This window comes from Papaver somniferum, chromosome 7 (genome assembly GCF_003573695.1).
Source record: "Papaver somniferum cultivar HN1 chromosome 7, ASM357369v1, whole genome shotgun sequence".
Taxonomy (NCBI): domain Eukaryota; kingdom Viridiplantae; phylum Streptophyta; class Magnoliopsida; order Ranunculales; family Papaveraceae; genus Papaver; species Papaver somniferum.
The window spans coordinates 149361624-149378246 of record NC_039364.1 but is presented as its reverse complement, the minus strand read 5'-3'; the positions used below and the strand labels follow the sequence as shown (position 1 = coordinate 149378246).

General features: G+C 35.8%; 1 long non-coding RNA gene across 3 annotated transcripts; it reads right to left on the bottom strand.

The window, feature by feature from the left end:
• Positions 1-6895: 6895 nt before the first annotated feature.
• LOC113298723 lies at positions 6896-11925 on the bottom strand. Of its 3 annotated transcripts, none has more exons than XR_003334356.1 (6): positions 11626-11925; positions 11386-11429; positions 10950-11042; positions 8480-10638; positions 7505-7610; positions 6896-7311 (listed from the first exon to the last, which is right to left on the bottom strand). It is a non-coding gene; the product is annotated as an uncharacterized LOC113298723 (long non-coding RNA). The 3 variants fall into 3 exon arrangements; XR_003334355.1 differs by having other exon boundaries at positions 11749-11925; XR_003334357.1 differs by having other exon boundaries at positions 6896-7465; positions 7542-7610; positions 11749-11925.
• Positions 11926-16623: the final 4698 nt, after the last annotated feature.

Here is a 16623-nt window from a genome sequence, read left to right as displayed (position 1 = left end):
AACAGAGAGGAGTTAGACATGGTATGAAAAGGAAAAAAAAAGTAGAATGTCTCAACATGGAGTGCAACTTTGGAGACATGACTCCTTACGGAAAAGTTATAAGAATGCCCATTCTGTTAGCTTTTCCATCCAATTAAGTTTACTCACATGTGTAAGGTCACACACGCGAGAAAAATGACAAATAAACCATTGCCGCCGCCACCACCACCGGAACCACCACTACCACCTGAACCCTGAATTTGTCATATGTTCACGCGTATGACCTCACACATGTGGCTTAGCTTAATTGGATGAAAATGTTGACGGAATGGGGAATTTTTCTAACTTTTCCACAATGGGGCATGTTTCCAAGGTTGCACTTCATTTTATAGCACTCTAACATATTTCTCATATGAAAAAGAAATTAGCAGTCACAATGTTTTATTCAGTCAAAGTGTCAGATATGAATGCAAGTTAGGCACGAACAACAAGGTTGTTTAAATGCACTTTTAACCTTTGGGCTAAGATTTCGGTCACCATCTTATAAAAGATATTAGTTAGGGCAGTAGGTCTACACTTAGAAGAAAAAATTGGGTGCTTTAACTTAGGAATCAACACAATATTTGTATGATTCAAATATTTTGTGAGAGAAGTAGAAGAGAAATATTCACTACTGGATTGAGTAATTATTGAGGAAATTGGCACCCCGAGCGCGGTAGAATATAAGATCATAAAGGGAAATTGGTAATTTGAATTAAACAGTAAAAAACAAAAAAAGACGGACACAACCACAACACTAGATATACGTGGTTCATCTTTACAAGCTAATCCACGGCCAACACCCACCAGAAGAACTTTATAATATCAAGATCATTACATGCTCTTTCCACAATCCAAGACAAGATCCAAAAAGTTAACAAGACATACCCGAAAACATCATTGAAGAGACTATAAAAATAACCAGTTTATACCATTCTTCAAACCAAACTCATGTCTTCTCTTTTGCATCTTCTTCACAACTGCTAGTAACATAGGAGAAATATGAAGACACCAGAGAAACCTGATTTAAGGAAAAATCCACATTCCTTAAACATATATTGGACTTTATGGTAGCACTGGAATCTCTCCACCAAAGAGACCAAAGACCTAAGCACAAGGCTTTACCACTATTCTAAGTTGAATTTCTACAGGACTAAAATTCTAGTCTTATATATAGAGAACACAAACTTAGATGCCAAGTATTAATATCCGATTAGGAAACTAAACTCTTTCCTAAACTCTATATTCCCTGGGCTAGGAAACTCATCACAACCATTGTAGTCGATCTCGGCCATCTCGGCCGAGATATCGGCGAGATTCCGCATTTCGTCCCAAGAGCGAGACGATTCTCATAATATCGCGAGACGATATTTTCAAGGAAATCTCGGATGGTACCGGTCTTATCGGCCAGAACCGGTTATCTCGGTCAGAAATATTCTTTTTTTTCATCAGATTGACATTCACATACAAAATCAAAGAGAACCTTTTTTGTTGATTTCTCGCATAAAAATATTAAATGATCCATTTTTATTGATTCATCTTACACAGAACACAAAAAAGCTGGGAAAAGATCTAATCAACCGGTACTGATAAACAAGCCAAGAAAATCTATCATACGAAAAAGGGGTTTGTGAAAAAAAAGATTATTGTTAAGGAGCTATTAGACCAGGAAAAATATCGATGAAGAATTCATTGGTTCAATTGTTATTCCTTAACGGCTGTTGTTGTTTATGTTCTACTGATATTGTGTTATCTGAAATTTGGGGACTACATTAGGGTTTCCAAACTATATTAGAACAACATAGTAAGAAGAGATTGTTGGGTAGATTTTTCTAAACCCTAACCATGGTCTGATTTGAAGTAGAAGATTTGAAAGAGGGAGGCGGAGAGTCCGAGTGAAAAGTGGAAACCATGACTACTCTTTTGACTTTAACAGTGCATGAGTTGCAGTTGTCAACTAACGTTTTGGATATGCGAGTATTTTTGTTTCTTTTTAATGTAATAGCATAGTTACACTCATATTTACATATATGTATCAAATATTTACTCCTCGTATGCATGTCCACAACTATATACCATGCATTTTACAAATTCATCCGAGACGAGTCGAATTCACATTCTCAAGTCTTTATTGGTGCTACCCAAATTATCGCATTCACAGAGAAATGTCAAACTGTACATGGTATTTTATTTTATTTTCTGTAATTTATATAACTTAATATGTATAATGTGCCAAAAATGTTTGCTATAAAATTATGGATATAAAATTTCGAACCGATATTGTACCTGAATTTCAAACCGAAATTTTCCCGATACAAAGTTGTACCAGTGTGTTCCAAGACGAGATAAAACGATATCCGATATTAACTACATTGATCACAGCGTGGAAATGAACCATCTCAATATGGAAGAGACTTAAAACAGAAAATCCACTTATTTACTCATCACCCATATGGTCTGGACCTGGGCATTTTCTGTAGAAAAGGTTAGGCATCCCATCAGGCCATCGAGGATGCAAATTGAAATCTGTGCGGCGACAGTTGCTTTAGATTATGCTTTGTAGGCTTGGTCAAATCTTAAGAATGATTTATTTGGGACCATGGTTTTTTTGGAGGGACCATGGTTCTATTTTTAGTAAGACATTTAAAAGTAAATCTAGGTCACCTCTTATCTAGATATTTATATTAATACCTAAACTACCCTCCTGATTAATTTTGGGTAATGATTAGTGAAATGATTAAGCTAAAGAAGTAGAATTATTGAGAGAGTAAAATTAGAGAAGATGAAGAAAAAAAACATGGAAAATAATTTTTTTTTTCCAATTCACTAAGCTTGAGTATTCAAGTGATGATAGCTCATCTGATTCTTCATCTCCATCCTCTCCTAGAGTATTTGTTAATCTTCACAATGATCTAGGTATGAGTTATTTCTTAGATGGTGAATGTATTCTTCCACAAACTCAATCTCAAGTGAAAATGATGGATTTTACCAACCACAACCGGAGGAAGAGTATTTGGGTACCCAAGTGTGCTTCAAACTTAGATAATGGTGGTTGAATTGGTCCAAATATTCATAAAACTGTAAATTTTTATAAAAAAATTCCTGCTAGGTTCAGGTAGTTCGGTTACCAAGTGTGAAGAACAGGTAACCGAACACGGAGTTCGGTTAATAAATGTCAAGAACATATAACCGAACACAAAGTTCGGTTTCTTTCTTCAAACACGCATGTAGCCGAACTTTAGTAATAAGATTTACAGAGGTATGTTCGGTTAGTTCGTAAACTTCAACGCAACCAAGTTCCCAACCGAACTGCAGGTTAAAAGTAACCTAGTATTAGAAGTTCGGTTGGTTCGCAAACTTCAACATATTTCGCGAATCAACTGAACTGGGCTTATATATGCATATATGCAATTAGGCAAACGCTCGGTTTCTACGAAATTTATTTCTTGGCGAATTAGGTAGAGTTCGGTTACGAAGTTTTAAAGGTAGAGTTCGGTTACAAAGAAAACTTAACATTTTTGCGAACGAATCGAACTTTTGGATTTCTCATTATTTTCGTAAACTAAAGTTCGGTGATATCCTTATTTTGCGAAGGAATCGAACTTATGGACTTGTGTTGTTCTAATACAAGGAGTTCGGTTAAAAGTATTTTTTGCGAATCAACCGAACTCTGAGTTCGGTTAAGAAAAAAATAATTCGTGATAACCGAACTTTTTGTGACGAAACCGAACGTTTTGCGACGTAACCGAACTTTTCTCTGAAAAAAAAAACTCCATTAAACCTCTCTGCAACTTCCATTTTCAACTCATTTTGATGATTACTTCTCATTTATTCATCAAAAACGAATGACAAGTAATGGGTTTGTGAGAATATTTTTGTTAATGTTTTAAATTAAGCTATATATATAGAGGTGGTGGTGATAATCGGTGGTTGGTGGTGGTGATAATCGGAGGTGGTGGTGGTAATCGGTGGTTGGTGGTGGTGATAATCGGAGATGGTGGTGGTAATCGGCGGTGGTGGGCGGTGGTGGTGGGAGAAGGTGGTGGTTATATATAGGTGGTTATTAGGTTGGTTTTAAATTAAATTAGGTTAAGGGTAGGTTAGTCATTTCAACGTTTTAGGACACCCCTTATAACTATAGGGAGGATGGCCTAATAAAACCATGATCCCCTCAAAAAAATCATGGTCCCTACAAAAATCATTCGGTCTTAATAACATTCAAACCACGGTATCACTGCCCATGGTTTAATTTCGGCATCAGCTAATATACCTAGCATCTTCTTCCATCTATTCCTGTGTATGGAATGAGTCATGAGACGATCAATCTATGAAGATACTCAGTATTCTGAACTTAGGTTTTTCTTAAAAGAATTTTAACTCAAAATAGGTCGGCTTTGGATTTTTCAATAAGAGTGACCGAAGTAAGCATTCTTTTTCCTGCTGCTTCATTTGATGATATCAGCTTTTCCTAAAGTTCAAAGTTCATAAAACCACTAATATTAACGCACATGATTCTACAAAATCGAAAAAGGACTAAAGTTCAATGTAAACCACTTACAAAGTTGAGAAACTTTTTGGCAATTTAAAGAAACAAAATACAGAGATGAATTCTAATAGAAGTTAAAGGATAAGCTTTCTTCTATAAAGGATATGATTTCTCAACAGGGTGTATGGAATTTCAGTTTCAAGAGAAATTTAAATGAAACAGAAACAGGAGAGATGGCTATTATGATTCAGTTACTTGAAGATTTTGCTATGCTGTTGCATAATAATGAGGAGGAGGATGACAGGAAATGGAAATTTGCACCTGATTGCATTGTCACCCGCTGCTACTCCTCTTTAGAAGCGGATGGATTCTTGGCTTTTCCTCATAAACAAATATGGAACCAAAAAATTCCATTAAAAGTGTCTTTTTTGGCTTAGACTTTGTGTCACGATGGAGCACCTTCTTTGGAGTTTCTGCATGGAGTTGGTAAGGTTAACTCGAGTACTTGTTTACTTTGTAATGGGGAACAGGAAACACAAAGTCATTTATTCTTGCACTGCTCAGAAACAAGAAAGATATGGCATTATTTTCTGGATAGTTTTGGAGTGAAATGGGTGTTTTCTGAGAGCGTTAAATCAAATTTATGGGAATGGAAGGCTAAGAAGAATAGAAGTATGATAAAGAAAATCTGGAACATCCTACCTTTTGCAATTTGGTGGACGATCTGGAGAGAGCGGAACTGCAGGGTGTTTAACAACAAAAGGCGGTCTTTAGATCAGTTGATTGTGAATGTCAAATATACTCTGTTTAATTGGTCTTTGCATACTAAATTTTTTGAAGGCTACTCTTTGAGTACACTCATTTATAATTGGGAAGCTGTGATTGGCAACATCTGAAATTTTTGTACCTCCTAACATTCATTATTTTGATGAGTGTTAGTTTTTCAATTTAATTTGCCCTTTTCTTGTCAAAAAAAAAAGTTAAATAAAGCGTAGGAAGAGTACTAACCAGCTAGCATCTATTTGGTTTATACTGACTAGTAAGGCCACATGTGCGATGCACATGCTTGAATAGGATTTTTTATGATAATAATAAAAATAAAATATTAAAAATAAAATATTAATATTCTTGTTTATACTCATTACGTAGATAATTTAAAGAGCTTTCCAAATATATTCATTTTGTAAAAATCCGATATGTACTTTTAAAAATATCTATGTTTTAAATTTTTTTAATCTATTTTTAAAACAATGGCATTCTTGTGAATATACAAACATTAAACCAATGTACATTTTCACCCTTAAATATAAATGCATAGTAATGATTAATATTTAAGGTCATATTAGTAATATCAGGATGACACCAAACTATTTTGGTTTTTTGTGACCAACCAAAAAGACTTCACCAAAAATTCCTCTTTTCTTTATATTAGTACTAGGGTATGACCAGTGTCGTAACGGCCCGGGTTTTGATGTGTCGTTTGAAACAAAGATCTAAGATTTTTTCTTGCATACTTGTATACTGGTAATACCCACACATTTTGTTCTTATCAATAAACGTTGGCTAGTTTAATTGCAAGGGCTATGGAGTGAGGGTTCTCATTCAATATGAATGAGTCTCACTTGATTCGATCTAATTAGGTGCTATTATGGAGTGAGAACACCCACTCATTCATCAAAAATCATTCATACACTCATTGGAAGGAATGAGTGGGCGAAAGTGGACACTAAGCTGGTGAAAATCAGCCTATTGGGAAAAAACACCTTAAGCGGCTAAAGATCTGCCTCTTAAGCATTTTTTTAGCTTTTTTATTTTTTTAAAACTCTAAAAACGGGTCCCACACTAGTTTTATTAATTAAAAATCCTAATTATGTCTAAAACGGTCAAAGAAAGGCCGTCCAAGTGATTTTTTTTTTAAAGCAGCTAATGATTAGCCTCTTAGTCTCTTTTCTACTCCTTCCATAATGCAACAAACATTCTTTCACCTAGTCTCTCACTGGATTTGGTAGTGAATGAGTGCAAAACACACTCATTCCATAGCCCTTGCTCTAAGGGGATCATGATATCCCATAGTGGGTATGGGTTATGGACAAGTGAAGAATAAAAGAGTTCTTGTAGGTCTTCTCAAAGATGATCATAGTTGAATAATAGATCCTGATTTGGTTATTGACTACTTCAAACAATTATCCAAGAGCCGAGAGCCAAAAAAAACATAAAATACAAAGTGAGAGTAGACTGCTAGCTACATACAAAATAAAATTACAATAAGACGAAAATGGTACCTACAAAAAACAAAATGATGACTACCTAAAAATTCTTAGTAGCCGGTCCGCAAGTTCTCTCAGTAACTAATTTGTTAGATTGCTTCCCCCTTATCCGATAACCAAAATATTACAAAGATTTTAAATAAATAAAAGAAAGAGTTTACATAACGACATATATGACTTAAACGTGAATTCTTCTCAAATTCTAGATAACACATTTTCCATTTGCAACCTACCAAAGTTTTGTTAAGTTGGTAACACAAATGGATTATCATGATATTGGCTCACTTCAGGTCTCCAGGAAAAATTGCAAGACCAAAATTATGATAAAATAAACCAAAGTTACTAATGATGCGTAAATTACAATTGACACCCTAAGGTTAATGCTCTTTCCACGTTTCCAAGTTTCCAGCCATTGTGTCCCTTCGATGTGTCCCTTCGGCACAATCCAGTCCACATCCAACAACAGTGACATCAAGCAACAATTTTTTGAGAGAACAATGACAGGACCATTTTCAGTACCGTCCAGAGTACAATTGAATCCTAAAATAAAGTAAAACCTGGTAAGTTGCTGGTTCTTTCTGTTATGCAATTATTTTCACATCTTCAGATTCATCAATATGCCAGACACCTGGAAATTTATTATAAGGCAGTCTGCAAGCTAATGATTAAGATGACAGCTGCAGTAGCTGGAGTCCTGGAAAAAACAAATTTAAGTATAGTCTGTAAGCATTACCTTTTTCAAAAAAAAAAACACGTAATTTCTTTCGTACTTCTGAAAGAATGTATCCATATATCATCTTAATACTTCTCCCGCATATTGGAAATACCTTAGGCTCCATCTGTAGGCAAAATTGAAGATGTCAATATCATTCTTGAAGATGCAAGCCAGCGTAATGCAACTAAAGAAAGTAAATGAAGTATAGGTAATATAGTTTAACCAACAAATTTCTTCTGATTCGTACCCTCCACTTCAAGGTTTGCTTTCGCATTTTAGTCATTTTCACATGCCAATTACTCTCCCCTAAGAAACCTTTAAATTGATGTACAGTAAATGCTAATGTACTTTAAATTTATAGTGGTCTTAACGGCTTTCTCATTTCATTAGTCTGCAAACTAACAAATTTCAAGCACTTGACTGACTTCTGTTAAAAGTAAAATTATCTCATTAATATCATGACGATAATCAAAAGAGTGTTGTGGGATTATTTAGAGTACAGCTGGTCCTGTTTCAAGCGCTTTTTATGTTGGACGTTGCTAAATTTATACTCTCAACTAACTACCTGCATGGCCCATGGTAGCAAAACGTTGGTGTCCTTAGACTAATGACATTTGTGACTATAAAACTCATTGTCTAAAGCTCTAAACTGATATACTGAAACCCATAATTAGTATGAACTCTTAAATTTTTAGCAGAATTATCTTGAATTTGTAACTACCTAAATTTAGTAGTAGTATTAAATTTAGTAGTAGTATCTTTAGCTTTACAAACACTTGATGGCATTTATGTTGTAGCTGCTCCTACATCTGATTGATGGTCTATTGGGATCATGATAGACAAATAAGAGTTTATACTTCCGGAAAGCAAACCCAAAATTTTGTAATGACAGTACTCCAGAACTCTAGGATGTGATCTAAAACATCTAAAGCAATTTACAAATATCGCTAGAAAATGTGAAGAAAACATAAAAGAAGTTTCTGGGGTAACTACCTTTTCCTGACTCTCTTCCTAAAGCTTTTAGGTCCACAAAAAATGTTAATTACCTGCAAAACACCCAATACGAATATTTCATAAATAGTCACCATTACCAAAGAACATACGACGACCTAAAATTTTAGCATCTTTACTGACTCCTGCCATGGAATTGTCGTTAAGCCAATTGGAAAAAAGGGATAGAAATGAAGAAGCAATTTACTGATGGTAAGAAGAAAATTAAAGCTAAAGTCTTAATATTGATCATAATGTGTATTGTAACACTACCCGCACAAAAAGGATCCCTTCAATTAGGTCTTCTAATATCAACAGTCCATTTTCACGAACAACAAATTATACCCGAAAAAAGAGAAAAATACCAACCATAAACTTTATATGCAAGCGATGTGTCATAAAAAATGAGCTTTACTGTCATTAGTATTACCTCTCAAGCTTTCCCAGGCTTCGCTACAGCTGTAGAGGAATCAAGAATCACTCACACAATAGAAGTAGTTTATCTGAATTGTTTTCATATACATGAACTGGTAGTTCATATCATGTATGATCAAAAAATTTACAATTTTACCTGACTATTGAGCATTCAAGAATGCTTAAGAATAATTCGAAGGAGTTGAGGACTAAAATAAAATACTGATATGAGATTTCAGTTACCATTTGATGATTACACAAAATTCTGCTCATTAAGTTCAGGATGTATCCATCGTTCATTAGTGCTATTCCTACTACCGATATTATAATCCTGTAGCCTATGATTAAAGCCAACAAAAGCTAATAAAATTCTTTTCATAGCTACATAGGCGTACAATCCAAACATACAAACTAATTAATAGACAATACTGTAGTTGTAAAACCAGAAAGTTCTTTTGTCTGATAGATTCACAATTGTCTTTTACAGTCTTCACAAACTAAATGCTTTCATTTGTTATTTTACAATTTTTGAAGTGTGCTATTTTAACTCATGATCATCATTACAGGATTCAGGTAGAAGAGAAATTGAGACATAACCTTACCTAACTCTATCGAGCGCTTCTTCGGACATAAGAAACTACCATTTTAAGGCATACATGGATAAATCACCACTGATACGGCACTTACAAATCTTCATCACTTTGTTGGTAAAGTGATGAAGATTGTGTAGAGCGATTTTAAAATACAATTATGCTATAAATCTTCATCACTTTTGTATTCTGCTTATTTTATCTAATTTTATTTTTATGTTGTATCCATCATTCATTAGTGCTATTCCTACTATCGATATTATAATACTGTAGCCTATGATTAAAGACAATAAAAGCTAATAAAATTCTTTTCATAGCTACATAGGCGTACAATCCAAACATACAAACTAATTAATAGACAATACCGTAGTTGTAAAATCATCCCAACACACGACAATATTTGCACTCGAAATACTGTAAGTGTCGTATCAGTGGTGATTTATCCATGTATGCCTTAAAATGGTAGTTTCTTATGTCCAAAGAAGCGCTCGATAGAGTTAGGTAAGAGTTATGACTCTATTTCTCTTCTACCTGGATCATGTAATGATGATCATGAGTTAAAATAGCACACTGCCAAGATTGTAAAATAACAAATGAAAGCATTTAGTTTGTGAAGACTGTAAAAGACAATTGTGAATCTATCAGACAAAAGAACTTTCTGGTTTAGGTATTTAAAAAAAAACAATTACAGTTGAACATTAAATTTATATGAAAAATCATGTGATAGAGTTGAGACAAATATTTTCCTGGATCTTGTATTGAAATGGAAAATTGTTCGCTGAGAACATTCTTCCGCAAATGCTTGTTATAATGCATTCAAGGAAATCATGTGTTAACTCTCAACAGTGTATAACTTAATTTTAATGAGTCAAAAAATCTACCATTCACACAATGAAGTAGGAAAGACTTATCAAAGATCGGTCATTGTCATCAACACCTTCTCCATCCTCCACGGGCAGTCAACCCACCCACTACTCCCCTCAAAACAGAATGCTTTGCAGACTTGTATTTTGTAAACATTTGGAGCCATTAATTTGCAGGCTGTTGTTTGCTATGCTGCCAACCCCCCTGCCTGAGTGAAGCATTTCCTAGTTGACCTAATCTGCAAAAGGTTTACCCCAAACGGATTCACCTCCTCATCCAATCCTAGTAGGAACCCTGCATTGAATCACAAAATTCCTATAAACAGTACCAAAGGTATGACAACTTTTGAACATCCAATGATTAGTTATCAGAAATAATGAGTTTTTAATGAGGATTTTTTTTTATTCATAACGCAGGAACAATCGATGGAGGTGTTAGGTTGAAGAAGAACTCTACTATTGGCAACTGGAATCAAAAAGATTGAATGACAGAAATTATGGTGATGGTAATAGGGAACTTAGTTTCAAGTCGAGCAACTAAACTATATCCAAAGGAACTATCCTTCGTGCTATATATAACGTAATCATAATTCAGCAAATCCGTACCTCTATTTATCTTCTTATTCTTATTCTTCTAAATCGAATGAGTAACTTTATAAAAAACCAATTACTTCGCCGATAGCAGCTGTAGCTATCACCCTGTCCAGCAGAAAATAACCAAAGAACAAAAAAAAATCATTTCGGGAATTTCTCCAAACACCTTACATACAACTCCATTTTACAGCTTCACTGCTTGTGTAATGCTGAAAGAATCTTAAAAGTATAGCAAGAAGAGTGTGGAAACAAACAATGTGAGGAACATGAATGTAGAGTTCAAATTTATGTTTCAAGAATCTATGCAATTTAAAAAATGCTGATATGCACCTGAAAGAAAAGAATAATAGTAATTTTTTTTTAAATAACAACTCTTACAGACGGTGGTGGATTTAAGCTTTGTGTTGTACATATGCAATTGAAAGAGACATAGAGAAGGATAGGGTACCTGAAATAACTTGATCGCCTGCTGCAAGCACGAATGCAGAAGCCCTAATCACCAAAAGGAGAATTAAATCAAATCTTTTATGAAAAAACATTCAAAAGATAAGTAATTGAGTTTGTAAAGAGAACAACTAAATCATTGTGAAAGTACTTGGCACATCTGCACAAAGTGCAGGCCGAACAACTAAATCAAATACTACAAATTTAAGAAAAATTAATAAAATTTATACATTGTCGAACTTACAGAGTAGTGATACAGTAAAGAGATTAGGGCGAACAAATTTTTTTTTAAAAACCTAAGAGATTCATTCCAACCAACTTTGATGTTGTACTTGCCAGTGAAACTGGAAGACTACAATTTATATACCTGAACATGTGATTGAGCGTTTCAGAAACCATAGAGATTGATATCAATGAGATATGATGGGCTAATAAATGCCTTCAAATGGGGATTTTGGTTCGTAACAGACAATAGATAAATGTTTCCGGAAAAATTTGTGCTTGAATTACTCACAGACATTGGATTAGGGAGCAGAATGTGGGTGCATTCTGAACCGAGATTTATCTTTTTCACTTTCTTCTATTTTTAAAGCAATAGAAACCGTTGATCATTTAAAAAGGTAAATCCACAACCTCGGGAAAAAACCATTTATTTTACTTTCTTCTACTTTTAAAGCAATAGAAACCGTTAATCATTTAAAAAGATAAATCCATAACCATCGGATTGGGCAAAAACCATTTATTTTTATAAGAATGATAAGACGATGCTTTGTGTGATTTCCCTTGGCAGCCGACCGAACTCAGTGTTGCCGTATAAACATTTCCAACCTGGGAGATAAAAACTTTTTATCTCGATTGCCAAATGTTGCACAAAGGGCTCAATTGCAACATTATGACTGTTCACGGATTTGTATGAGTAATTTTATTTTACTTACCGAAATCGCAATTATTCCTTGCAAGCCACCTACATTTTCTGCTATATGATACAGATTAGAGACAGACATTCCTGTCAAGGTATATGTGGGGGAATATGTGGGAAGCAAAAGAGAAAGAGACGTGGAGATGCCGTTGTCAGCAATGATCGTGGTCTCCGCATATCCCACGGAAGATGCGATCGTACATGCCTTCTGAACCTAGCTATAAAGTTATCACAACTCGCTTTTATAACTTTTTTCATGTGATTAGTCTCCCTTATAAATACAGCTCATCTCGTTCTCATTTACTCACACCCCTTTGTATCTAAGAAAGAACTTACGGGATCATCGATCATGGAAGAATTGGCCGGGAACAAGCTTCGGTGTTTGTCATTAATGATGATGATGAGCCAGTAATGCCACCACCGCTTGTGCCTGCTCGATCGAAAAAATATATATATATATATATATTTCGTCGGGTTGGTAGTGGTGGTGGCTGGGGGGAGTACGTACGTAATCGGTTATGGTTGAACTTTCTGACCGGCTAGCTGCATCAAATTCTAGCTAGGTTGAAGGCAGTGGTGATCACGCAGTTCGAAGTTGTTTGATTTCTTCCATCTTTCGTTTGCGTTTCTGTTCACTGTTTCATGATGAAGATGGAGAGAATTACTGCGAGGGGGATGGTGATCAGATTTCTCTCTGAGTAAGATCGGGCGGCTTTTCGATCTCGTTATGTTTACAGGGCAATTTGGATCCTTTGGCAATTAATTAATTAAATTAAAAGTAAATCTAAAACTAGTAATTAAATTAAAACCATTGCTAGTTAGTAGTTAATGCTAATGATTTAGGATCATATCTGTAGTAGTTGGCTGATTGGCCGTGAGTGGTGGTGGGACTTGTAATCCTTTGCCATTCTTATCCAATTAGGCCTTTGTTGGCTTTCTTTTCTGTATGGTTTTCTTTCTTATCAGCACTGTTTGTAACCTAATTATGAATCTATGTATTTTATATCTTCTAATGCTTACTGAGTTATTTGACCGTTAAATGATTCAATATTGTTTTCGTCGATCTGGTGAATTGCTGTTACTTGCAAAAGTACAAGTAATGGATTTGTGTTTGAAGCCAGGAACCACTTTACCGATTTTTTAGCGAGTCATTTCCCTTCACATGTTTCTAATGCTCGGTTTATTATTTTTGTATGTTTGAAAGTGGAGCTTGATGCGGAAATAGAAAAACAGCATCTCAGTTTCCTACCAATAGCCATCAAGTTTGTTTAGGCATCCAACAGCAACACAGCTATGTACGGACCTACCACTGGTGGATTTTGACTACTTGTAGTTGTAGCAGTAGCGGAACCGACCGAAGCTGGGGTGGGCTTGACCGCTTGAGTAATTCGTAATGTTTTTTCAGAAATTCCTTACATACCGTCAAAAAAAAAAACGCAAAAAATGCCTCTTATTAGAGTGATAATTAGGAAAAATACAAAGAAGAGCGAACAATTTTTTATTAATCAAAGAGGCAGCATCATTGCATAGGTAATTCTATTTATACAGGAAAGGAAAAACCCTAGTATTCTAGTGGACCGCACATTCATGGGACTCCCCCCTGTGCGGTTCAAAAGCGGAACTTCAAATGTGTTGCCTCATTAAAATTTTGGCAAGAAAAACACAATGGGACAAAACCTTGACGAAAGAAAAAGAGTACAACGTGTTGAATCAGAGTAAAGTTGCTTCATAACGCTGGCCACTTCTCTTCAGAAAACCCTAAAATATAAAAACCCTGTGAGAAAAAGATAATCTCAACCGGGGAGTCATAATCCTGGTGTTGTTGTTGCCTCATTAAAACCTTGCCGAATAACAAAACCCATTGGGACAAAATAAACTCGATGAAGGGAAAAAGAGTTTAACAGACACTCCCCTGATGTCGACATCATATCATTAGATACTCCCCCTGATGTCGCCATCTCCCCCTGATTGCAATCAAGGGAGTTCGGAAAATTTTCTTAGTCCGATATTTTTGATGTGTTTTTCAAAAGTCGATTTAGGCAATGACTTAGTAAATAGGTCTGTCACATTCTCATCAGATTTTACTTGACTGACTTGAGTTTTCAGAAGAGACTGTTGTTGCTGATTGTAAAAGAACTTTGGTGATATATGTTTCGTATTATCACCCTTAATGTACCCTTTCTTAATTTGTTCGATGCAAGCTGCATTATCCTCATAAATGCAAGTTGGCTCATCAGTGGTAGAACTCATACCACATGTCCTTTGAATGTCTGTAATGATAGACCTTAACCATACACACTCACGAACCGCCTCGTGTAAGGCAATGATCTCAGAGTGGTTCGTGTAATGATAGACCTTATCCACAAGAATCTTCTAGGTCGATCCCCAAGATATCGCTGTATTTCCAATGGTGAACACATAACCAGTTTGTGATCGACCTTTATATGGGTCGGAGAGGTATCCAACATCAGCAAAACCAACCAAAACATTGTTTGGGCTTCAGTATAGGGAGTTGCATTTCCACTAGCAGTCCTTTTTACTTCTTCATAGGGATATAATAAACCCATGTCAATGGTTCCTTTCAGGTATCTGAAAACATTATTTATACCATTCCAATGGCGTTGCGTAGGTGCTGAGCTGTATCTAGATAACAAGTTCACTGAGAATGATATATCAGGTCGAGTACATTGCGCTAAGTACAATGCGCCTATTGCACTTAGGTGGGGAATTTAAGCTCCCAATACCTCTTCGTCATCTTCCTTGGGAAGAAATGCATCCTTTTGTACATCTAAACTTCAACCAATCATGGGAGTGCTAGCAGGATGCACCTTGTCCATATTGAATTTCCTGAGTATCTTATGGACATATGCAGACTTGTGGATTAATATTCCACAGGCTAGGTGTTTTAGTTCAATTCCTAGACAAAACCGAGTTTTCCCAAGATCTTTCATCTCAAATTCAGATTTCAGATAGCTTGCAGTTTCTCTTATTTTATCAAGAGTACCTATTATGTTCATATCATCAACATAAACAGCTATAATTGCAAATATGGAACTCATTTTCTTTATAAATACGAAGGGGAGTAACTCATTATTTGTATACCCTTCCCAATCAAATAATCACTTAGACGGGTATACCACATCCGCCCGGATTGCTTTAATACGTAAAGTGAGCGTTTCAACTTAATTGAAAACGCACTCCGTGGTTTAGAGTTACTTGATTCGGGCAATGGAAGGACATCAGGAACTTTCATGTATATCTCTAAATCAAGATCCCCATAGAGATATGATGTAACCACATCCATAAGCTGCATTTCAAGTCCTTCTGAAACTACCAAGCTAACTAAGTAGCGGAACGTTATGACGTCCATTATGGGAGAGTACGTTTTCGCATAATCAATTCCAGGGCGTTGTGAGAAACCTTGCTCCACAAGGCGAGCCTTATACCTCAAGACTTCATTCTTCTCATTACACTTTCTGACAAATACCCATTTATGCCCTACGGGCTTTACACCCAGTGGGGTTAGCACTACCGCACCAAATACCCGTCTCTTTGCCAGTGAATTTAATTCTTCTTGGATTGCAACTTCCCATTTATGCCAGTCCGCTCTTCTTTGACATTCTGCAATAGAGTGTGGTTCGATGTCTTCGTGCTCAATGATCTCTTGAGCAACAGTGTATGCAAATATATCATCAATATGTGTGGAGGATCTTTCCATCAACACGTATGCATTTTCATAATCCATAGATATTTCTTTGTTCTCTAGAATCATTGCAAACATCGGAGTATCCTCCAGTATTGATTCATGGACATAACTATAATCAGAGACAATTTCATGAAAGGGATTATCTGTACTGATGATAAATGGATCGGATTGTGCCTTACTTACTCTTTTCTTCCTTGGGTGAGTCTCTATTGAACCAGGTGGTCTTCCCCCTTTCCTTTGGGGGGGCCACGACCTCAGCTACACTTCCACCAAGTGTAGGTTCGACACCTCTATATAGGGTGCCTTTTCCCATATTAGGGATTTCTAACCTTGAAGGCACGTTTGCAGCTGGTATATGTGATCTCGTCACTTTAGCGATATCAGTAAATACATCATGCATTGAATTTGGCACATTCTGAAGATCAATAATTCTTTTCACTTCACTTTCACATTGTGAGATGCGGGGATCAAGATGAGATAAAGTGGGGACACACCACGACAATTCATGTCGTTCCATTAGGAAATCCTTTTCCATACCTCCCCCTAACGACGAGAAGGTTGTCATCAAAGTGACAGTCCACAAATCTAGCGGTAAAGAGATCGCCTGTTTAAAGATT